At 46.4% G+C, this 23,675-nt stretch overlaps 1 protein-coding gene across 9 annotated transcripts in view; it reads right to left on the bottom strand.

Annotated features, from left to right (window-relative positions):
* MICAL2 (microtubule associated monooxygenase, calponin and LIM domain containing 2) overlaps positions 1-21,944 on the bottom strand; it is a 250,516-nt gene extending 228,572 nt beyond the window's left edge. For all 9 annotated transcript variants that reach the window (XM_049890391.1, XM_049890393.1, XM_049890394.1 and 6 more), the window contains exon 1: positions 21,816-21,944. The gene's annotated coding sequence lies outside the window, so the exon portion shown is untranslated. The remainder of the gene's footprint in view (positions 1-21,815) is intronic.
* Between the last annotated feature and the right edge of the window lie 1,731 nt (positions 21,945-23,675).

The raw sequence follows: 23,675 nt of genomic DNA, 5'->3' as shown, positions 1-23,675 counted from the left end.
CTCAAGCTGAAAGAACTGAAGAAAAAATTCAAGCCTCGAGTTGCAATAGTGAAGGATTCTATGGGGAAAATATTAAATGATGCAGGCATCATCAAAAGAAGATGGAAGGAATACACAGAGTCATTATACCAAAAAGACTTAGTCGATGTTCAACCATTTCAAGAGGTGGCATATGATCAGGAACCGATGGTACTGAAGCAAGAAGTCCGAGCTGCTCTGAAGGCACTGGCGAAAAATTAGGCTCCAGGAATTGATGGAATATCAATTGAGATGTTTCAACAAACAGATGCAGTGCTGGAGGTGCTCACTCATCTATGCCAAGAAATATGGAAGACAGCTTCCTGGCCAACTGACTGGAAGAGATCCATATTTATGCCTATTCCCAAGAAAGGTGATCCAACCGAATGTGGAAATTATACAACAATATCATTAATACCACACACAAGCAAAATTTTGCTAAAGATCATTCAAAAACGGCTGCAGGAGTATATCTACAGGGACCCACCAGAAATTCAGGCTGGTTTCAGAAGAGGACGTGGAACCAGGGATATCATTGCTGATGTCAGATGGATCCTGGCTGAAAGAAGAGAAAATCAGAAGGATGTTTACTTGTGTTTTATTGACTGTGCAAAGGCATTTGACTGTGTGGATCATAACAAATTATGGATAACATTGCGAGGAATGGGAATTCGAGAACACTTAATTGTGCTCAGGAGGAACCTTTACATAGATCAAGAGGCAGTTGTTCGGACAGAACAAAGGGATACTGATTGGTTTAAAGTCAGGAAAGGTGTGCGTCAGGGTTGTATTCTTTCACCATACCTATTCAATCTGTATGCTGAGCAAATAACCCTAGAAGCTGGACTATATGAAGAAGAATGGGGCATCAGGATTGGAGGAAGGCTCATTAACAACCTGCCTTATGCAGATGATACAACCTTGCTTGCTGAAAGTGAAGAGGACTTGAAGCACTTACTAATGAAGATCAAAGACCACAGCCTTCAGTATGGATTGCACTTCAACATAAAAAAATAAAAATCCTCACAACTGTACCAATAAGCAATATCATGATAAATGGAGAAAAAATCGAAGTTGTCAAGGATTTCGTTTTACTTGGATCCACAATCAACAGCCATGGAAGCAGCAGTCAAGAAATCAAAAGACACATTGCATTGGGTAAATCTGCTGCAAAAGACCTCTTTAAAGTGTTGAAGAGCAAAGATGTCACCTTGAAAACTAAGGTGTGCCTGACCCAAGCCATGGTATTTTCAATCACCTTATATGCATGTGAAAGCTGGACAATGAATAAGGAAGACCGAAGAAGAATTGATGCCTTTGAATTGTGGTGTTGGCGAGGAATATTGAATATACCGTGGACTGCCAAAAGAACGAACAAATCTGTCTTGGAGGAAGTGCAACCAGAATGCTCCTTAGAAGCAAGGATGGCGAGACTGAGTCTTACATACTTTGGACATGTTGTCAGGAGGGGTCAGTCCCTGGAGAAGGACATCACGCTTGGCAGAGTATAGGGTCAGTGAAAAGAGGGAGACCCTCAACGAGGTGGATTGACACAGTGGCTGCAACAATGAGCTCAAGCATAACAACGATTGTAAGGATGGCTCAGGACCAGGCAATGTTTCGTTCTGTTGTACATGGGGTTGCTATGAGTCAGAACCGACTCGGTGGCACCTAACAGCAACAACATAGTAATTACTGTTGTTGCTCTTTGTTCTTGCGTTCCTGTCAGTGTTCTCCCAGGCCTTGGTCATGTTGCGCTGAATTTCCCCATATTGTGTATTGCCTTACCCTTCATCAAAATTAAAACGTGTCTTCTATCTATTTGGTAATTTTCCCTCCCTCTCCCTCTCATCACTGGTAACCATCAAAGGAAGTTTTTTTGTTTGTTTGTTTTTCTGTGTGTAAACCTTTTATTGTTTCTTTATAATAGTGTTCTCATACAATATTTGTCCATTTGTGATTCACTTATTTCACTGAGCATAATGTCCTCCAAGTTCATCCATGTTATGAGATGCTTGGTGAATTCATCATTATTCTTTATCTTTGCATAGTATTTCATTGTGTGTATGTACCACAGTTTGCTGACCCATTCATCTGCTGATGAGCAATTAGGTTGTTTTCATTTTTTTACTGCTGTGAATAATGCTGAAGTGAACATGGGTGTCCATATGTCTACTTGTGTCACGGCTCCTATTTCTTTAGGGTATATACCTAGAAGCGGGATTGCTGGGCCATATGGTATTACTATTTCTAGCTTCTTGAAGAAATGCCATACCATTTTCCAAAGTGGTTGTACCATTTTACATTCCCAGCAGCAGTGCAGAAGAGTTCCAATCTCTCCACGACCTCTCCAACATTTGTTATTTTCTGTTTTTTTGATTAGTGCCAGTAATGTTGAGGTGGTAGATTATACTGATTGATTTTCCAGTGTTGAACCATCCCTGCATGCCTGGTATGGATTCCACTTGGTCATGATGCATCATTATTTTTTTGATATACTGTTGAATTCTATTGGCTAGAATTTTGTTGAGAATTTTTGCATCTGTATGTGTGACGGATATGGTCTGTAATTTTCTCCACGGCAACAGGTTACAGGTTTGCCTAGCTTTGGTATCAGGGTTATGTTGGCTTCATAGAATGAATTTGGGAGTATTCCATTCTTTTCTAAGCTCTAAAACAGTTTGCATAGTATTGGTGCAAGCTCTTCTCTGAACGTTTGGCAGAATTCTCCAAGCTGTCCAGGCCAGAGCTTTTTGGTTGGTAGTTTTTTTTTTTTTTTTAATTACCTCTTCAATTTCTTCTTTTCTTATTGGTCTGTTTAGTTTTTCTACCTCAGTTTGTGTTAATTTAGGTAAGTAGTGTGTTTCTAGAAATTTGTCCATTTCCTCTAGGTTTTCAAATTTGTTGGAGTACAGTTTTTCATAGTATTTTGCTATGATCCTTTTCTATTTTTGTTGGTTCTGTTGTGACATCACCCATCTCATTTCTTATTTGGGTTATTTGATTTCTCTCCTGCTTTTCTTTTATCAGTTTGGCAAAATTGATTTAGCAAAATCAAAGTGTTGATTTTGTTGAGCCTTCTAGTTCTACTGATTCTATCGTTTTTCTGTTCTCCATTTATTTTTACTCTAATCTTTATTATTTCCTTTCTTCTGGTGACTGTGAGCTTCTTTGGCTTCTCTCTATTTGTTCGATTTGTAGGGCTAATGTTTTGATTTGGCCCTTTCTTCTTTTTTTTTGATGTGTGTGTTTATTGGTATAAATTGACCTCTAAGGGCTGCTTTTGCTGTGTCCCAAAGGTTTTGGTAAGATGTGTTTTCATTCCTAGATTCTAGGAATTTTTTTTTATTCTATGAATGAATGAAGAGGTAATACATTCACTGGGTTCAAAAATCAAAAAGCACATAAGTATATAGAAAAGATTCCTTTCTCCTCCTGGCCCCATCGACCAGTGGTTTTTAAGCAAGGTTGTCTGTTGAATTTGTGCAGAGTTAGAAATAGTGGTGCCCCACTCAAAGACGGTGGCCTACCATGCTATTTTGAATGTGTGTTGCCCTCCACAGTCCTGGCAATAATCCAGTCTCACATATTAGTCTTCTGAAAGGACTCACTATGCCTCTTCCAAGTTTCCCATTCCCGGGCTTCGACCCATAATTTTTCTTGTCTGGTTATCCTTCCGGATCACCCAAATTGTAAAAATTCCATCTCTTCTGGTTTCACTTTACAGGCCATGACTGAACCGGTTCAACCTGGTTTGAAGCCCTGATTTTTAAAGTGTTAAAACCTGTTGCCATCTAGTTGATTCCGACTCATAGTGACCCTACAGCAAACTTATAGGAGAGAGCAGAACTGCCCCATAGGGTTTCCAAGGAGCAGCTTGGTGGATTCGAACTGCCAGCCTTTTGGTTAGCAGCCGAGCTCTTAACCACTATACCATCAAGACAAAGGATGTTAGACCCATTCTCTCTCTCTCCCAGGACAGATAGAGATGGTTTGTGAAATGCCGCAGGCCTGGAAAAAGAAACTACAGACTTCTTCCAAGCAAATTCAGTCTTTTACTTTTTTGAATACCAGAGAAGAAACCATGGTGTCATTTTTAGATGATTCACACCAGAAAAACATTTATGGCTCAGGTTTGTCTTGTTGAGCACCAGCTATATATAAATTGAGATTACAACAAACCCTCAAAAAATATATAGTTGCCATCACGTTGATTCTGACTTATGGCAACCCTGTGAGTGTTAGAATAGAACCGTGCTCCATAGGATTTTCAGTGGCTGATTTTCTGGATGGTCGGCAGACCCTTCTTTCAAGGTGCCTCCAGGTGGACTCAAACCTCCACCCTGTGGTTAGCAGTTAAGCACATTAACAGTTTCACCACCCAGGAACTCCCATTATAAAAAATGGTAGTAAAAGCTCAAGTTCCTTCTACGCTTTCAAGTGGGGCAAGTCAGGAAGGAAGAGAGGAAGCCTTGTTTACTGTGGCCCCTCTATGTGCTGGACCTGTGCCAGCCTCTAGATGAGTGGGCTCCTTGCAGCCACACTGCAGGGTACACAGCTGGGACTGGCTCCAACTCACACTTGAGGACCTGAGGTCCCTGTGGGTAGCAGGATGCAGAGCTCTGCCTGAGCAAGGTGGGTCACATTCCTTCCACACAGCCTCATTCATTCTAAATCAGCTAATCAGAATTCTCTGTTGTTGTATTATGTAGAGGTAATACATTCAGTGGGTTCAAAAATTAAAAAGCACATAAGCATACAGAAAAGATTCCTTTCTTCTCCTGGCCCCATGGACCCAGTTTGTCCCCATTCTGAAACAGGAAAACACTATTAGTAGTTGCTTATATTTTGTTCCTGACCAATTTTGTACATATGCAAGCAAACACAAATATCTAGTCTTTTCTTTATATAAATCGCAGCAAACAATATACATTTTTATGAGCCCAGCTTTTTTCAGTTAGTAATTATACCATGGAAACCCTGGTGGCGTAGTGGTTAAATGCTACAGCTGCTAACCAAAAGGTCGGCAGTTTGAATCCACCAGGCACTCCTTGGAAACACTATGGGGCAGTCCTACTCTGTCCTATAGGGTTGCTATCAGTTGGAATTGACTCAACAGCAACAGGTTAATTATGCCATATTTTAGAGGAATGGACTTGGAATAAGGCAGGGAGATAGAGTATATATAACAAAATATAACATCTGTATGAAAAACCCATCAAACAAAGAGAAGGAAACAATATCCTGGAAATACTCACGTGAAATAACACATTGCTGAGGAGAGAAGAACCGAGACTAAAGATAAAAAAGTCACCATGAAAATCACTGAGTCATGAGGCTGGTACAGCCACAGAGATGAGCTCCAGTCACTGGGGAAGTATGTGTGTGTGTGTGTGTGTGTGTGTGTGCAATTACCTTGACATTTGCTGGTAGCCCCTGGTTAAAATCTTGACACCCAAGAAGCTCGTGGCTGGACTCACTGATTTCATTTTGCAGGAAAGGAAGCACTCAGAGAAATGGGAACTAACCTAATTCCCACGAAAATGGCTGAATGGGTTAGTGACCAGGAGATGCAGGGACTGTGAAAAATAATCATTTCCTCTGAAATCTGTGAGAGACCAAGAAGGGGAAGTTGGGCAGGGAAGATGGGTGCCTAAGACTCTTGGAAAGCAGACTTCAAGTGGTTGGAAGCAAAAAACGGCTCTAGGACTTGAGACTGTGGAAGTCAAATGACTCACACTCTCTGAAATGCAATTCCAGTTATGTGCTAGAGGAGTAAGGGGGAGGGAAGGAAAGGAGGGAGGAGGAGCAGGAATACGGAGGAAGAGAGAGAGGGAGAGGGTGTCCAACTGGAGGAGGACAGCCCAGAATGAGCTGAGGCTGCACCACACATTCTAAAAGATCGTAGGGCTTGTGGATGGGTTTCTGCCTTGAGCCAAGAAGTACAGAGGCATAAAGGGGCCCTGGGAATTGGACTTTGGTCTCTACTCTAGGCTCTTCATGTTCCCATTCAAAAAGACTGAGCTTTAGACTGACAAGTAAAGAACCAACACTGAGATGAGAAAGCAAGCTGAGACTGGGAAGGAAGATTGGTGTCTTAAAAAGGATATTTAGATACTTCAAATAACTCCAAGGTCCCTGGCCCAAAAAAGCTACTTTCCAGAGCACTGAAAAAGCTTCCAGATGAAATTGCTGGACTGTCAACTGTCATCTCTGTGGGGCAGCCTGGGAATACCTGAAAGTGGTCCTGGAGATGGCTGGGAACCGAGAACAACTGTGATGTCAAGGCACGCTCATTTCTTTCTTCGATAAGATACCTGATTGGTAGATGGAGAACTGCAATAGACATGGCATATCTAGATTCAGAAAGACATCTCATCACGGGTCAGGGAAGCATAAGGGCAGAGAGGTAAGCAAGGAACAGTTTGAACTACCCTTCCCAAGGAAAGCCAATTAAAGATCTGATGTCATCTGATGGGAGGTCTCTAGCAGTATGTCATAGGGCTCCTTCCTGATAACCATTTTATCAGTGACTTGGGTGATACTATGAAAGGCATTCTTAAACAGGATCCTGAAATAGTGCAACAGAACAGGGTTGGGCTTAACAAGTTGAAATTGAACAGGAACGGATCATTTAGAATCAGATGGGAACAAAACAGAAGGCTTTGCATTTAAATTTAAAACAGGGCTTTGAACCAGTTCTTCCTGGTTCAGTTATGGCTGATGAAGTGAAACTGGAACAGACCTGGATTTTTAAAATTTGGATGAACTGGAACAATAACCTGAATGGGAAAAATTACAGGTTGAAGCCCTGCTAGAAACCTAATCTCCCTCTTAGAAAATGAGGGCAGTGTATGTGCTTCATAGCGACCAAATCTCTTCCCTGTCAGATTTTGAACAGAGCCGGAAACAGCAGTGCCCCACGCAAAGATGGCAGCCAACCGCACCACTTTGAATGTGTATCACTCTCCACAGTTCTGCCAGTAATCCAATCCCATGCATCAGGCTCCCAAAAGAGCTCACTACGCCTCTTCTGAATCTACTTTTTCAGGGCTTCGACCCATGATTTTTCTCATTCTGGTTATCGCTCCAGTTTACCCAAATAATAAAAATTCAGGTCAGCCATGACTGAATCAGACTGAACTGGTTCAAATCCTTGATTTAAAAACCCAACCACTTAAGTTTAGGACAGGATACAAGCAGCTTACAACAGTAATGTTAAAAAGATCTGGTAATAATGTTATTGAGTCAATGGTGTGATGTGGCTGCCAGAAAAGCTGACGCAATCTCCAACCAAAACAATCTAGGGCTGCATTAAAGGAGAAGAATGTCCTAAACTAAGGAGGCGATAGGGCCCTTCCTCTGCTGCGATCCATGCCACACCAAGACTGTCCCAGGCACTGCCCTCACTGTATAAGAAGGTAAGGACAAACTGGAGCATGTTCAGAGGAGAGTCACAAGGAAGGTAAAAGACCTGAACCCACATCAGGGTTGTTAATTCAGAAGAAGATTTAGGAGGGAAAAGGGTAGTCTTTAAATATCGTATTTCACTGATTAGAAGATGCACTTTATTATTATTATAAAATGTCTGAAAACAGAATGCAACTTATAATCTGCCAATATACAACAATCATATTAGGCCAAAACACTGCTGTGACATGTTTGCCACTGCCTTACCTGTGGAAATTTGATCATTATTCCTGGTGGTACATCTGGACAACTGCAACCCTCAACATTTCAGGAGCCAAAACATATACAGACCGTTTGAGAAAGGAAAATAAGTCCTAGTTATTGACTAAAAACTTTATATTAACAGCTTCAGGCAAAATCAAGAAAGCAATCCCAACAAACTCATAGAATTGTTATCCGCAGCTGGAAAAAATTCCAGAGACAACAGACACTAAGAAGTACATCACCACCTGTGATGACCAGAGATCATAAGGCTTAAAAAAAAGTGGATACTGATGACTGAGTCAAAAGTGATTCAGAAGAGTTGGATTCTCACATAAACCAGAGACTACAGCAGCCTGAGACCAGAAGAACTAGATGGTACCTGGCTACAACCGATGACTGCCCTGACAGGGAATACAACAGAGAACCTCTGAAGGAGCAGGAGAGCAGTGGGATGTAGACCTCAAATTCTAGTAAAAAGACCAGACTTAATGGTCTGACTGAGATTGGAAGGACCCTGGATGTCACCGTCCCCAGACCTTCTGTTAGCCCAAGACAGAAACCATTCCCAAAGCCAACTCTTCAGATAGGGATTGGACTGGACTATGGGATAGAAAATGATACTGGTGAAGAGTGAGCTTCTTGGATCAAGTAGACACATGAGACTATGTTGGCATCTCCTGTCTGGAGAGGAGATGAGAGGGCAGAGGGGGTCAGAAGTTGGCCGAATGAACATGAAAATAGAGAGTGGAGGGAAAGAGTGTGCTGTCTCATTAGGGGGAGAGTAATTAGGGGTATATAACAAGGTGTATATAAATTTTTATATGAGAGACTGATTTGATTTGTAAACTTTCACGTAAAGCACAATAAAAATTAAAAAAAAAAGAAGTGTTGGATTCTAAAAGAGAAACATTTTAGAACTGCCTTAGCCAATTTATTTTCCTTTATATGTACTGCAAGAGTGATATGATATAAAAACTTATGTCTAAAGTCTAAAGAAATTCTTTCAGTAAATACACAATAAAAAGGTTGAGTTATAAAGCATTGTGCCACAGTCTTATTGGCAGCACTTTTTCTTTCTTGAAGGTACAAAAAATAATGGTACATCTTACAACTGATAGTATAAAGCTTTGAATATATATATATATATATATATATCTGAAGAGCTGTCATAGAGAGGAGAGATTAGACTCTATGGCTTTTCTCTCTATTGGAATTAAATGCTAGAAGCTATAGGGAACCATCAGGGAGGAGACAGAAGACATCTGAAGATGGAACAGGTCACTTTCAATGTGCAAACCCAGGCTGGACAACACAGAAGAGAAGTCAACCACCCAATGGGGTTGATTATAAGGCTCTTTCTGCCTTGAAGTTCCAAGGTTTTATTGAGAATACCTTCTCACCATGAAAGTAGGCTTCCTATTTTTCCTTAGTGCACAGACCTCTGAGCCATTCTCGTAAACAGTCACTACTTAAGGGCGCGGGCCACTTAGGAAACAGAAATGATAGGAGACCTGAGGCAAAGATGAACCCTGCCCACATCTGTGCTCCGAGGCTCATGTGGGCTAATTCAGGAATGGGCCAGTGAGGAAAGAGGCCATCTGTGTGCCTACTATGTGCCAGGCAGCAGCATGGCAGGTGTGCTACACACATCACCCACATCCATTCTGTGCCATTGGTATTATCACTCCCATTTTACAGATGAGAAATTCAAGGCTCAGGGATAGCAAGTGGCTTGTCCAGATTTTACAGTGATTCTGAAAACCCATGGTTTGCCTATGACAACATGCTTCAAATAGAGGGCACTCCAGGTGTCTCAACTGGCACAGAGTGAATAACCAATTAATCAATGAACCAACCTGATTTCATATTAGTTGTACTGATACTAAAAGAAAAAAGGAAGGAAGAAAGAAAGGAAGGGAGGAAGGAGGGAGGGAAGAAGAGGGGAAGATAGCCATTTTGGTGCCCTCCCTCCCTCCCCCAAGTGCTCCCACAGGCACTGAGCTTATAACATTTGCTGCTTACAGGAGTAATTTTATTCCATCACCTAGAGCAAGGGTGTCTCCGAGACATACATGGCAGAGAACAGGTGCTAACAGCCCTGGTCAAATGTCAAAGGTGTAAGCACACCAGGCTGCTGTGCCTCCCACCTGCCAGGCTAACCTTCAAGCAGACGGAAGCTGAGCTCAGCCATTATCCACTTTCCTGCAGCCAGGAGGTCCAGAGGGCTGAGGGGAAAGGGTGGGGAGTCAATCAACCCCTCCCAGTTGCCCAGCATCATCAAGTCCAGCCTCAGCCTCACAACATGTCCCAGGCTTCTCCCTCAGCTGGAGAAGTGAACTCAATTTGTGTATCAGAAACCCAGGGCAGGACCAGGGGAAAGAGATATTCAGGTGACTGTGGGACCACGGTGTTATTTCAAACACCACAGCCTCCCGAGATGGCCAACAATGCTCCATAAACATTTGACGCCTGCAGAAAACAATGCTTACCAAAGCTGTTCCTCTGGAAAAGGGGGTTGCCTAGGGCCTTGCCCCTTCCCAGCTATGCTGCTTCACCCACATGCAGGCAGGCAGCTCCTGCTCCTGACCCATGGGTACCCATGGCTCAGTCCCTCACCCTCACCTCCCCTGCCCACTCCCCTCAAACTGGCCTTGAGGAAGGGGTATGATGAGTGCGGAGGGTTTATCCCATAACAAGGGAAACTGGAGCAGACTGTTCTGCAGCAAGGTGGTGAAAAGTGGAGCAGTTACTGCTTTTTACACAGAGCACAAAGCCAGCAAATCTCAAAGCAGGCACAATTGGTGGCACAAGCTGCAGAAAGTGAGAGACATCTCATATTTTAAGATCCTAACTGGGAAGTTCCCAAATGAGCTGCCTGCCTTATAATCTGAAAGGGCTGCCCATGTTGACCTCCTTCACACAGAAAGCTGTGGGGTTAACAACTGTGGGCCAGACAAGATCTTTCTTGGAGTACTGAATTAACTGCCCTCCTACCTCATTCCCTACCACACTCCTTGATCCAGGCAAACAGCAGCTGTCTGGTCAGTGTGCACCCACAACATGTGGAGGGCAGTGCAGACCTCCTAACAGAGCTCTGCCCCAACCTCTCCTACAAACTCACCCTGCCTGACCTGCCTGAAGGATAGCTCTGACCGTCTCTCCACTATGGCTTCCCACTGCCTGCTGGGATACAGCCATACCCCACTCCCTATACCACCCCGAGCACTCAAGGCCCTCCACACCTCAGAGCCAGCCTGATCCCAGCCTCAGCTTCCCTATACAGCCCCTACATTCTACCATGTGGCACCCCTGGTGTGCCCTCACTTTTCCACATCTCTTTGTGCTATTTATTACCTCTGCTCATTTCTGTCCATGGAAATCCTACCTATCTTCCAAGGTCCATCTCAATACCAAGCACCATCTCCTCCAGGCAGTCCCTCTTGGTTCACCCACTCTGTGTGATTCTCCCAAGCACATCCTATACTTTATCCTGATGAGCAGGCATCAGGGTGCTTGGTTAATGCATCTCCCTCCATGCTCTACATGAGCAGATCCTCTCTTGTCTTCTTCCTCACAGTGCCCCTGGCACAACAGCTACTCACTGCCAGCCAATGGGCCTTAGCCATATGGCCGTGAATACCCTCCCCGACAGCAACCTATTCAGAGTCCTCTCTGGAGGCCTTCCTCCACCTAGTCCCAAGTGACTCATCCCATACCTCATTCTCTCAAGGTTCAGCTTTCAGATGATAGCTAATTGGAGATAAACTAATCTCTATCAACATGCTGTCCTTTCCAGTTAAATTCTTTATTTTTAACAAAGGCTCTTCTCTCTGGAGACACGGGTATAAAACAAAGGTAGTAGGAGTTTAAGGCTCTAGGGGAAGTAACTTTGATAAGGAAAGATCTTGAGACCAAGGTTGGCCAGCACTACAAGTGTACACATCCTCAATTCAAAGAATGCCAAGAGCTGTGAGGGGGGAGAGAGGGTGAGGCTCCTTCCTTCCACAAGGAAGGGAGACTTCAAGTAAAGCTGAGTTAGACTGATCGCCAGGACTGCAGCATGATGGGAAATGGTGGATGGTGAGCAGGCTTGACTCTGACCTTGCTCTGTGACCTTGAGCAAGCAATATCACCTCTCTGGTTTCTGCTCAGTATTGTGAAGCCTCTGAGCCTCGGTTTCCCCACAGGTAAAACAAGATGGCAGGAGTGAGAAGCAGATGATCCCAGATGGCCCTTTCAACTCTGACAACCCACAATCCTGTGACTCATGGTCTCTACCTCTTCCTCCCAGGAGATCAGTGTCATTTGAAACTACCCCAGTTCCACTCCTTGAGTTCCTCACCTGAGCCCCACCCCAGTCCAAAGGGAAAGGTAAGCTAAAGGTTTCCCAGCCAATCGGCAGGTGGCATGTAAGGGTGGGCCTCTCCCATCGCAGGTGGAAGGAAGGCGCAGGAATGGGGGGACGGTGTCGGTTTCCATGGGCACCGAAATGCCATTCTCATTCACACCAGCTGTCTCAACCCAGAAAAGGCAGCTGGTTGCCTTCACTTCCCTGGCCTACCTTTTTAAGGGATTACAACTGCCTGCTAAATTTAAGTGCTGCTCTAAAATCAGGACATATAAGGTCTCTCAGCCTGCATCTGAAGGGTTTCAAAATGAGTAAAGAGGGATAGCAATGAAGAATTAAACTTGGAGGCGATCTAAGCTGAATTGTACGGCCTTGCCAATTAAAGATCTTTAAAAATAGCCTTTCTCTTCTCTCTTGCTGAAGACAAAGATGAGGCTTCAGCAATTAACAGACATCTGCTAGGAAGATTCTGAAGAAATGCAACATAAACACCCAGAGAGCAGCCATAAACAGCCGAGAGCTCTCTCTTCGCAGCCCTGCAGCCGGCAGCATCCTGCCCGCTGGCCACTCAGCAGTGTGAGGGGACCCAGAGCTCAAGCAACAGGGGGAGGAGGGAGAGAGAAGGAGGCGGTGCTGAGAGGCTGAGAAGACGAAGCTCGGCTCCTCCCCAGCAGGAAGAGGTAGCAGGGCAGAGCTCAAATGAGAAGAAAAGGGAGAACTGGCTGCCTTCTGCAGGGAAATAAAAGCTCAGAAACCCACCTAGAGGATTTCCAGAAAGCCAACCGGAGGATTCCATGCCAGTACCATTCATTTGGAAAATGCGTCACTCCTTAAAAATGGAGGAAAGCTGACATTTTTTGAGTGCCTACCTACGCAAGACATGTCACAAATAGTTTACTTTTATTCATATGTCAATCCCTTGAGATAAGTGTAATTACCATGTTTCTATAGAAGCAAGACTAACAGGCCTATAGACATGAGACATGAGGTCCTTATGAGTTGAAAATTGACTCAACTGCCCTTAACATCGACAGCAACTACAGACTAAAATCTGAGGCTCAGAAAGATCAATTCACTTGACTAAGGTGACATGAAGGAGCCCTGGCAGCACAGCGGTTAAGCACTCAGCTGCTAACCAAAAGGTCAGCAGTTCGAACTCCCCAGCAGCTCTGTGGGAGAAAAGACCTGGTGATCTGCTCCTGTAAAGATTACAGCCTAGGAAACTCTATGGGGCAGGTTTACTCTGTTATATAAGGTCTCTATGAGCTATGAGCCAGAAGCAACTCAACAGCACACAACAACAAGGCGACATGGCTGGTAAGTGGTGGAACTAAGATTCCAACACAGGCCTGTCTTAGCATGTTGTTTTCTTCTAGATCATCTGCCTCCAGAACATGCCCCTGAGGTTTCTTCTCAGCACCCAGCCTCTCTGCACTCACACATCTAACATAAAAGGGCTGTAGCTCTTAACCACTACTCCACCAGGGTTTCCTTTAAAGGGGGAGAGGCAGCAAAGTAGGCTGGAGGGAGTGGTAGGTTTTGGCCTGACCCAAATAACTGCTGAGTCTAGTCACCTCCACAGGCCCTGCAGCCTCATATCCTGGTCGCTTCCCAGCAGGCCCAAAGAGGAACAAAGGGAAATTAGACACAAGGATATACCCAGACTATCTCTGGAAGGATCCATAAGATATTGGACAGGGTAGCTGCGGATGGGGAGGAGAACACAGGGCTGGTGGACAGGCGAAGACAGACTTACTTTTCATTGAATTCCCTTTGGTCCTGAGTGGATATTTTACCACACACATGTGTATGTATTGAATGGAATACATACATTGTATGTATGGGTGAGTGAGTACATGCGTAGTTTTTAAGAGAGCCCAAAATGTCAGATCCTAGATAACACACAAGCGCCCAGGTTGGGGATAGAAACCTTGACCAACAAGAACTCCTGGGGTCCCCAGTGTGGGCAAGCTTGGAGTCCAGAAGACTCCTGAGACTTCATCCAGAGCCTCCTCTTCACTTCACAAGGGTATCTTACTGCTCCAGGTGGATGGCTGGGAGTCTGGCTGAGGATGGACACAGAAAATCAGGAGCCTAAAATGTCAGTCTCCCAGGCGCCAACCACGCAAGCCCCACAAGACATTCCCTAAGGAAAGAAAATGACTGAATTCTCTCCCTCAGGGTCTGGAAAGATGCATTCCTTATGCTTATTCCTCTATTCTGTTTTCCATTTCATCTGGCATCAGACTCCTCCCTCCTCTGTGCAGGGAGCTTCCTACTCCTATCACCTCTGCATCAAGTTGTGCAAAAGCCCAGCTGCTCCGAACCATGGAGCAGTCAGCCCCTGAGTTTACAGTAGCTATGAACTCTACACATCACACTGTGGCCCTCCGTGTGTTCATCCTGGCATGCCCAGTTGTCCAACAGAGGGGTCCCCAACTCTGCCAGGCCCAGACAGACCCTGTGCACACTCTGCTCCAGGAAGCAGCCCTCCTTAAGTGACCAAAAGAACCAAGTGACTTTTTTCCAGGCACTTTTTCATCCTCTCCCACACCTCATACTTCTGGCCCCCAGCAAAAGCTAAACCCTGATATCTTGCAAATCTTTACCAGATACAGTTGGTACTCAGATAAGTGGCCACCAAGGCCAGCCCTTCAGGGTCATGAGAACTAAGAAGTGGTTTCTGTGTCTCAAAGCTTGAAGATCTTGGTCACATTGATACACAGTGGTAAGGCCAGAATGGAGTGTTCCTAGACTCCCACACCCATTTCCGGCACATGCTGGGCTTCTGGACTGGGTATATCAAGACCTTGGGCCTGCAAACATCCCACAAACCTGCTGCTGTGGCAGCTCAGAGACCAGTGGCTACTGTGTTACTTCTCGCTGCCCTCCTCTTGTCACCAGAAAGGGGATCTTCACTGGCCATCTCCATTGCCCAAAGAGGGAGAAAAATTGGAGTCCCAAACCAATAGGAAATACAATCCCTGTTTCTTGGGCCTGCCCTTACCTCTGGGTCCCCCCCACCCCGAAAAAATCTGACCAAGCCTTGGAAGGAATGCAAGTCTTAAGCTATCTGGACAACCACCCAGAGGTGAGGATTTGAGGCAAGGAAGAGGCAGGGAAATGTAAAGGGAGAGAAATACTCTCCCAATATCCCATGAAATTAAAATTCCCGCCCTAAAAATACCAGTTGTTCAGACAGAACAAGGGGATACTGATTGGTTTAAAGTCAGGAAAGGTGTGTGTCAGGGTTGTATCCTTTCACCATACCTATTCAATCTGTATGCTGAGCAAATAATATGAGAAGCTGGACTATATAAAGAAGAACGGGGCATCAGGATTGGAGGAAGGCTCATTAACAACCTGCGTTATACAGATGATACAACCTTGCCTGCTGAAAGTGAAGAGGACTTAAAGCACTTACTAATGAACATCAGAGACCACAGCCTTCAGTATGGATTGCACCTCAGCATAAAGAAAACAAAAATCCTCACAACTGGACCAATAAGCAATATCGTGATAAACGGAGAAAAGATCGAAGTTGTCAAGGATTTCATTTTACTTGGATCCACAATCAACAGCCATGGAAGCAGCAGTCAAGAAATCAAACCACGCACTGCATTGAGTAAATCTGCTGCAAAGGACCTCTTTAAAGTGTTGATAAGCAAAGATGTCACCTTGAAGACTAAGGTGCGCCTGACCCAAGCCATGGTATTTTCAATCGCATCATATGCATATGAAAGCTGGACAATGAATAAGGAAGACCAATGAAGAGCTGATGCCTTTGAATTGTGGTGTTGGCAAAGAATATTGAATATACCACGGACTGCCAAAAGAACGAACAAATCTGTCTTGGAAGAAGTGCAACCAGAATGTTCCTTAGAAGCAAGGATGGCGAGACTGCATCTTACATACTTTGGACATGTTGTCAGGAGGGATCAGTCCCTAGAGAAGGACATCATGTTTGGCAAAGTACAGGGTCAGCAGAAAAGAGGAAGACCCTCAACGAAGTGGACTGACACAGTGGCTACAACAATGAGGTCAAGCATAACAATGATTGAGAATGGCGCAGGACCGGGCAGTGTTTCATTCTGTCGTGCATAGGGTCGCTATGAGTTGGAACTGACTCGATAGCACATAACGACAACAACAAAAACACCAGCACTATCCACACACACAACCCCATGCCAGACACCACTGAGACAGGACAGTTGTTCCTTGTAATGAACTGTAGTGATATTTAGATGCATGGGCAGGTACCAAGCAAACGCATTTAAGAAACTATACCATACCTGATCATCACGAAAGCCTCTTGTTTGGGAACTCAGGAATGGACACTTCATCAACAGCTAACAGAGAAGGGAAGCACCTCAAAATCACACTCCACAGTTGATGCAACCCGGCAATGAAGGTTTGTTTGTGACCAGAGGGCCCACGTCACCTATCACTCCTGCCAGCAAAGACTTTCTGAGACCAGATGATCAGTGCTTTAGAAAGGAGGAGACTTATCAGCCCCGACCAGAGATGTTTTCTACCTTTGGGAGGATGTAGGAAGGACAACAGAAAATAGTAGAGGGAGGGGTCAGAGCACCACAAAGACAGGTGGGTAGCAGTTTGCTACTCAGCATTTACCTGCCTTGGTCTTAACACAATGTGTCGTTTGGGCATCCTTGAATATCTTTACCTCCTCTAACAAGACAATCAAAACAAGAGTCTAACATTAGATAGGTTTCATTTGGGGGATATCGAAATGAGATCCTCCTAAGGAAAGGGAGGAGGTAGAATAGGAAAGAGAGTGAGGGGTTTTACACCTTCCCCTCTCCCAAGCCCCAGCATTCTTCCTTATTTTCTAAGCTTTAGAGGTATGGGGTGCATACATGAAAATAATAATCCAGCCAAATATAAAAATCCTGGTAGTTTTGTGGCCTTATCCACATGAATAGCTGTACCAAACACATGTGTAGTTTTGTCTAGTCACTCCAAATCAGTTGAAGAAAGTCCTCCTTTTTATTTTAGAGGAAAAAAAAAACCAAATACTTGAATTTAACATTATAAATGTAAAATATTTTATTATACAAATGTTGGAAAAATACTAAAAATTCAAAGATAAAAGGAGGAAGAAAATTGACTCTAGCACTGTCACCCAGGGATCCAAAAACTCATTGCCACTGAGTCGATTCCAACTCAAGGTGACCCTATAGGACAGAGTAGAACTGCCCCATAGGGTTTATGGAAGCAGATTGCCACGTCTTTCTCCCATAGAAAGGCTGGAGGGTTCAGATCACCGATCTTTCCATTAGCAGCTGAGTGCTTAACCCCTGCACCACCAGGACTCCTTCACACAGGGATAAACACCATTAAATTTTTGTTAGATTTCCTCCTAGTGGAAAGGCTATCTAAGTTAAAAAAAAAAAAAAACCTCACCCTTTTGGGGCTGTTGCTCGGGCTCTTTAATGGGCGAGTAAAAGACATCTATCAGAGTGTCCAGCACCGCTCTTAAAGGGATTTGACGACAAGAAATCCAGGTATTAAGTGCCTTATCAAGAAAAGCAAGCACAGGTTTTCCTTCTCTCCTGGGCCTCTGGTCTTCATTAGGACACCTACAAAGGTGTCAGCAGCGATAGTATCTCTTCAAAACTAATTCAGATGAGACACTTAAAAGTCATAAATGTTCATGTTCGGTCACAACCCACCCCAGCTGCAGATGAATAATGGTTGGAGAACAGCTCCACAGCTCACAGGTTAGAGAAAGCCCTGCATCCTTTAAGATATGGGGGAACCAGCGCTGCCTGGTAAGAGAAGGGAGGGAGAGCAGTGCCTGGAGTTCTCCCAGAGCCCGAACGAACGCCAACGTCTGGGTCGTGCCGTGGTCATTTCTGTGGCTGAATAAATTAGAAATCAAAGCTTCGACAGAAATGACTTCATTCTCTGTCAGTCCCACATGTGATCCCGGGAGCCCAGTTGCTAGTCAGGGCACAAACGGGCTGTCTGGGATCCCCACCACGAACCAGAGTGGTGAGGGTGAGCGCAGCAAATAGCTCGAGGATTATTGCAGGATGTTTACAAACTGACGCTTGCTGAGGAAACGTCATCAGCATGTGAGCAAGTTGTCTTTTTTTTTTTTTTTTAACCTCTTATCTAAACGAACGCGCAGCAGTCACATATCCATGGCAGGATTTGCTCATTAGAAACACATTTCCTGAGTGGCTACGACATAATTCAACAGAGGCTAACTGAGCATCCGCCAGGTCCCAGACAGGTGCTCAGCTTCAGGATCCAGCATCGCACAGAAGCGGGCTCCGGTCTCAAGGGACTCGCTGTCAAGTGGGGGAGACGGACACTTAAGATGGAGAGTAATGGCTGGCTTAAAAGGCAGGGAAGGGAGTGAGGGAGGCTGCTCCAGATTAAAAGAGACATAAAAAGTGTAACATGCAGACGTTGTTTGGATCCTGATTGGAACAAACCAACTGTAAAGGTCATTTCTGAGACTAACAAGGGCATCTGAATATGGACTGTGAATTCTGTTAGAGGTAGTAACGGCAATGTGGTTATGAAAACACTGTCCTTCTTAAAGAGATGTACACTGGATTATATAGGGATGAAATGCCATGATTTTTGCTTTAAATGACATGACATTTGCTTTAAAATACTTCAGAAAGAAAGGAAAGGAGGGGGAAGGGAGTAAAGGGGTAAGGAAGGAAAGAAAAGAGAGATGGGGAAGAGAGGGGGGAAGAAACAGAGAGATGAAATTTAATCATTGTGAGATGGCATAATCTTGGTGGCTTTTGGAGCAAAATAATGAGCATATGGGGCCTCATCACACTATTTTTTCTTTTTTTAAATAGAGGACTGTAATACATCATGGTAGATGCCCTATTGGAGACCACCCACTGCCGTCGAGTCGCTTCCGACAGGCATAGGTATAAAGGGCTAAAGGAATACAGAACAAAGAGCAAGGAGGATTTATGGGAACCGGAAAAATAAAAACTGCTGCGTTTATGAATGTTTTAAGTGCCATTTCACAGTAGGGTGAGAAGTCATGCTGAGAAATAATTCAGTATAAGGTGGGGGATAGTAAGTCCAGCAGGGGAGCTGCACGTGCCAAGTTTCCAGAGTACAGAGGACAGCCACAAGGTTTTCCTGCTTCCCATATTGTTGGCTTCACCGCACATGGACTTTGCCCACACAGACTGAGGCCAGGATCCTAGCTGGGTCACTCACTAGCTGTGTAATCGGAGCAAGTTTTAAGCTTTCTGAGTCTCAGTTTTTTCATCTGTAAAATGGGGATAACCCCATCTGCCTCTTCAGAGAGCTAATGTAAGTATCTAATAAGATAAAGAGTGAAAAGCCTCAGCATGATGGACGGTATTCTCTTCCCTGGCCCTTTAAACAAAAATTCCTTAGCCCTGGGAGGGCTTCTAAGATTAGTAATGCTCAGATCAAATCTTCTTACACCTATCTCCCCCCTGCCCCACAAGTTCTCCATCAAGGCAGACTCTTTACCCTTTGATATTAGGAAGTGAAGGAGACAGGCCATGGCTAGGAGGCAAACCCAGGTGGGGGTGTGGACATGGTGGCAGGGAGAATAGAGAGACACCCCAATCATGGCCAGAGAGGGAATAAGGAAATCAGCTGCTCCCTGCAGCTCCTGGGAATGCATCTCCAATGGCCACAGCCAAAACCAGACTTAGTTGTTAAACTGGTTTAAACTAAAGTGTAACTGGTTGGCATCAGGATAGTCATAATTTTTCTCTTGGAAGAGGGGGATAAGCAGGAAGCCAAAGCCCTGAGCCTGAAGATGGAAGGAAGCAGGATAATAATCATGTCAATTTTCACAGAAGTATGTTCAAACCATGGATCTCAATCACCCTACAACCATAACCAGCATACCCCAACACCCCCCAACCCTACAAAAAACACCTTAGTCCTAAGGTGGAGGTTATTTCAGCTAACACAATCTTCCTAGACCATCCCAGAAGCCAACTCTCAGGGTTTAGGCCAAGTCAGTGTGGGAGGCAGGCATCTCCCAAAACTAGTACCTAAACACCAGCAGTCAACCCTCCTATCACATCCTGGCCAACAGCATTCATCGCCCATGACTGGAGGACAAGGTGGGCAAGGGGTTTTCGGGCTGGCCTGGGTCAGCTCTAGTACTTTGTCAGAGAGGCATCTTCTGACACCCTTGTGGACAAATTCTCTCAGAGGCCAGTCAGCACACATTGAGGCCACCATCCTCAGAGCAGCACACCACTTTCCACAGCCATGGGCCAGCGGGAAGAGCGCTGGATTTAGAGCTAACAGCTCTAAGCTTCAAACCCTGGCTCAATACCTTCTGTGTAACCTTGGACACTTACTCTACCTGGGTGTATTTACTCATCTCTAAAATGGGGAGGGCAACACTGACCTCTTAGAGTTTTTGGAAACCAAAAAAATGCAACAATTGCGATTGAGCCTGGAATCTACTCCAATTCATGGCGACCCCATAGGTGCCAGAGTAGAAGGGTGCTCTACAAGGCTTTCAGTGGCTGGCTTTTCCCATGTAGATTGCCAGGACTTTCTTCTAAGGTACCTCTGGGTGGACTTGAACCTCCAGCCACCATGTTAGCAGCCTAGCACATTAACTGCCCCACTCACAGACTAGGTTTTTTTTTTTTTTTTTTTTTAATAATCATGAAATCGACTGTAAAGGGCCACAGGGCAGGACTGGGCACCTAGTAGGTACTTAGTAAATCTGTCTTCCCTCGTTAGGCATCATCTTTCTAGAATTAGAGTCTCCAGGACATTGGGCAGGGCCGCCCTGGAGACACGGGGCAGACTTGTTGGGTCCACTACCCCATGAGAGGGGCCGCGCACAGAAGGACGCAGGTCCCAGAGCACCCAGGCACGAAAATGTCAGAGGGCCAACTCGCCGCTGGCCTTAAATGTGTAAGTAGGCACACATTGACTCTGGTTTCAACACGCGTCTTCCCCATCTAGCAAAAACGGCTGCCATCTCTGCCTGCGAGGCTAGACTTCGTTAAAGTAGACCCCACCTGCCTCAGCGGCTGCAAAGGCTGCTGGCAACACCCCACCTCTCCCAGGGCCAGCAGGTAACAGCAGGGAGGGCGCCGCGGAAGCGCCGCTTCCATCCCGGCGAGGGAGCCTCCGGGCCTGGAGTGAGCTCGGACTGCCGACCCGCGCACCGCGCAGAAATGACAGCACCGCGGCCCCTCCGGCCACGGCCACGGCCACGGCCACGGCCCGGGCTCCTGACCCGGCCCCAGCCTGCAGCCGGCGAGGCCACTGACACTTGGCCCAACTTTACTTCCTGTTATTAAGGAGGGAGGGGAACTGAAATGGGAGATGGGAGGAAAGGACATGAAAGGCACAGAGGCCAAAAGGTGGGAAGCAAAGTTTGGGGATGGTCTTATCCCCTGGTGGCAGGCGGTACTGCTGGCGCGTCTCGCCCACTCCATGTTGACGTTTGGAGGTTTTTTAGGTTCAGAATTGCAGGGTTTGAGCGCTTCAGAGCGGAGTGAGGGGTAGTTCGGCGTGAGGGTGGAAGGCTCTTACCGCTTTCTAATCGGTTCAGAGACCGGTCAGGGCAGCCCCGGGCTCCCCAGGCAGCGCCACCTGCCCGCCCGGCGCCCCGCTGGGCAGGTTGGAGGCGGGAGATGCTCCGGCCGCACCTGACCCACTCGGGCGCGGGGTAGAGCGCAGAGTCTAGCCGGGATTGGCACGGTCCCCACCCGCGCCCTCTCGCCCACCCCGGAGCCCCGCGCCGCCCCTGCCTTACCGAGAGCCGCGCGGGCCGCCCGGCCTCGGGTCTGCGCCTGCCTCCTTCTTGGGCCGCGGGCGAAGCGGTCGGGACCCGCCGGGCGCCTTCCGAGCTGCTAGCGAGGGAGCCCGCCCGGCGCAAGCTTTGCTTGGGGGAGCGCCTGCAGCTGCGCGGCGCCGCGGAAGGTGCTGGAACCGCCCCCATAGGCGTCGTGGCCAATAACAGGTAAGCCCGGGGGCGCGGCTCCACCCCCAGTCCGAGTAGCGAGGCCAATGGCAGCGTGGCGTGGAGCCCACCCCCGCTGTCGCCCCGCCCCGCCCCCGCGCGGCTAGCTGTCACTGCGGCTGCCACCGGCGCACGTGGGCTGCAGCTTGGCCCCGAAGGCAGGAGCGGCCAGGTGCGCCCATTCTGACCGGCGCACGTCCGGGACTCTGTGGGGGCGAGAGTGGTCGTGCTGGGACTTGAAAACCCAGGTGCTAGTATCCTGGTGTCAAGTGAGAAGCAAGGGCTGGGCCTCATACTCCTTGTCCTGGGCAGCTAGAAGGCAAGCCTCAGCGTCCCCTTTTGGACATCGAAGCAACATAGTACTTCCAGTAATGGCTATGTACACCCTATGGATTTCCCTCCTTGCTTTGCTCTGTGGCAGCCCTGCATTACAGCGAACTGGTCTTACTTAGGGTAAAGCTGGTGGGAAGAGGGGCAGTGGTGCATACCACTTATGTTAAACAAAGAACAACAAAAAAACCAAACGCATTGCCCTAAAGTCAATTCCAACTCATGGCGACCCCGTGTGTTACAGAACTGCTCCATAGGGTTTACCAAAACAGATCGCCAGGCCTTTCTTCTGTGGTGCTGCTGGGTGGGTTCCAACTGCCAACCTTCAGGTTAGCGATCGAGTGCAAACCATTTGCGCCACACAGGGACCTTACCATTTATGTTACCTTGGCCAAATGACCTCAATACCCTCTTTTGTTTATCAAATGGCTACCATAACCTCTGTCTTGCCCACCTTCCTGGGTTATCCATACTCTCCTGGCTCCAGACTCCAGACAGTGCCATTCACAGAAATTACAGTTTGAATGGTGTGGGGCCTAGTGAAGCAGCTTTGTAAACAGCAAATACTGCAAAGCACCTTGTTATAGACTGCCCTGGCAGCCGTGATTGTGAAACAGGGGTCCACAAAGGCAGGAACCATGTCTTACACACCTCTGGGGCCCAGTGCCCAAGGTCGGCACCAATAAAAGTTCTTTCAGCTGAACTGAGAGAGGCCTGAGGACCCAGCGGTAGGACAGGCAGGCTTGAGAAGTGAGAAAACGTACTGCGGCCCCAGGCTGCTGGAATTTCCACAGCACCAGACCACCCTCTGGGGAAACCACGGTCCCTCTCCAGGCAAGTACAAACAGAGAGCGGTTCACTCCCCTGCCCCCAAACCTGTGGCTTATTTTTTTCCCTGTTCTTTACCCTGTCATCCTATTCTCCAGCTTTTTGGGTTTTCCCAGGGATTATCCTACCTGGCAGCTCCCTTAGCATCAGAGTCCAATCAACTTCCAGCAGATGAACTGTCCAGGAACAGTGCATTTGTAAGACTCAGAGCCACTCCTCAGGGTCCACTCCATTCTGGTGGAATTCTGCCTGTGATACTGATATAGTGTGCACTCTACACAGGTTTTCTCATTCAGTCCTGACAATGGCTCTGTAAGGTGTGTATTTTCATTATCACTCCCATTTACAGCTGTGGAAACTAAGTCTCAGATTGAGACTGACCAAGGTTACATGGTTAGTATCAGAATCTGGGATTTGAACCCAGCTCTGATTCCAGAATCTGCACACCTAACCACTGTGTGCTGGGGCCTCTCCAGCCCTGCCCATGCCCCTGGA

Source organism: Elephas maximus, chromosome 7, assembly GCF_024166365.1.
Source record: "Elephas maximus indicus isolate mEleMax1 chromosome 7, mEleMax1 primary haplotype, whole genome shotgun sequence".
In the NCBI taxonomy this organism is placed as follows: Eukaryota; Metazoa; Chordata; class Mammalia; order Proboscidea; family Elephantidae; genus Elephas; species Elephas maximus.
The sequence above is the reverse complement of the archived record's forward strand: the minus strand, read 5'-3'. Positions and strand labels throughout refer to the sequence as shown.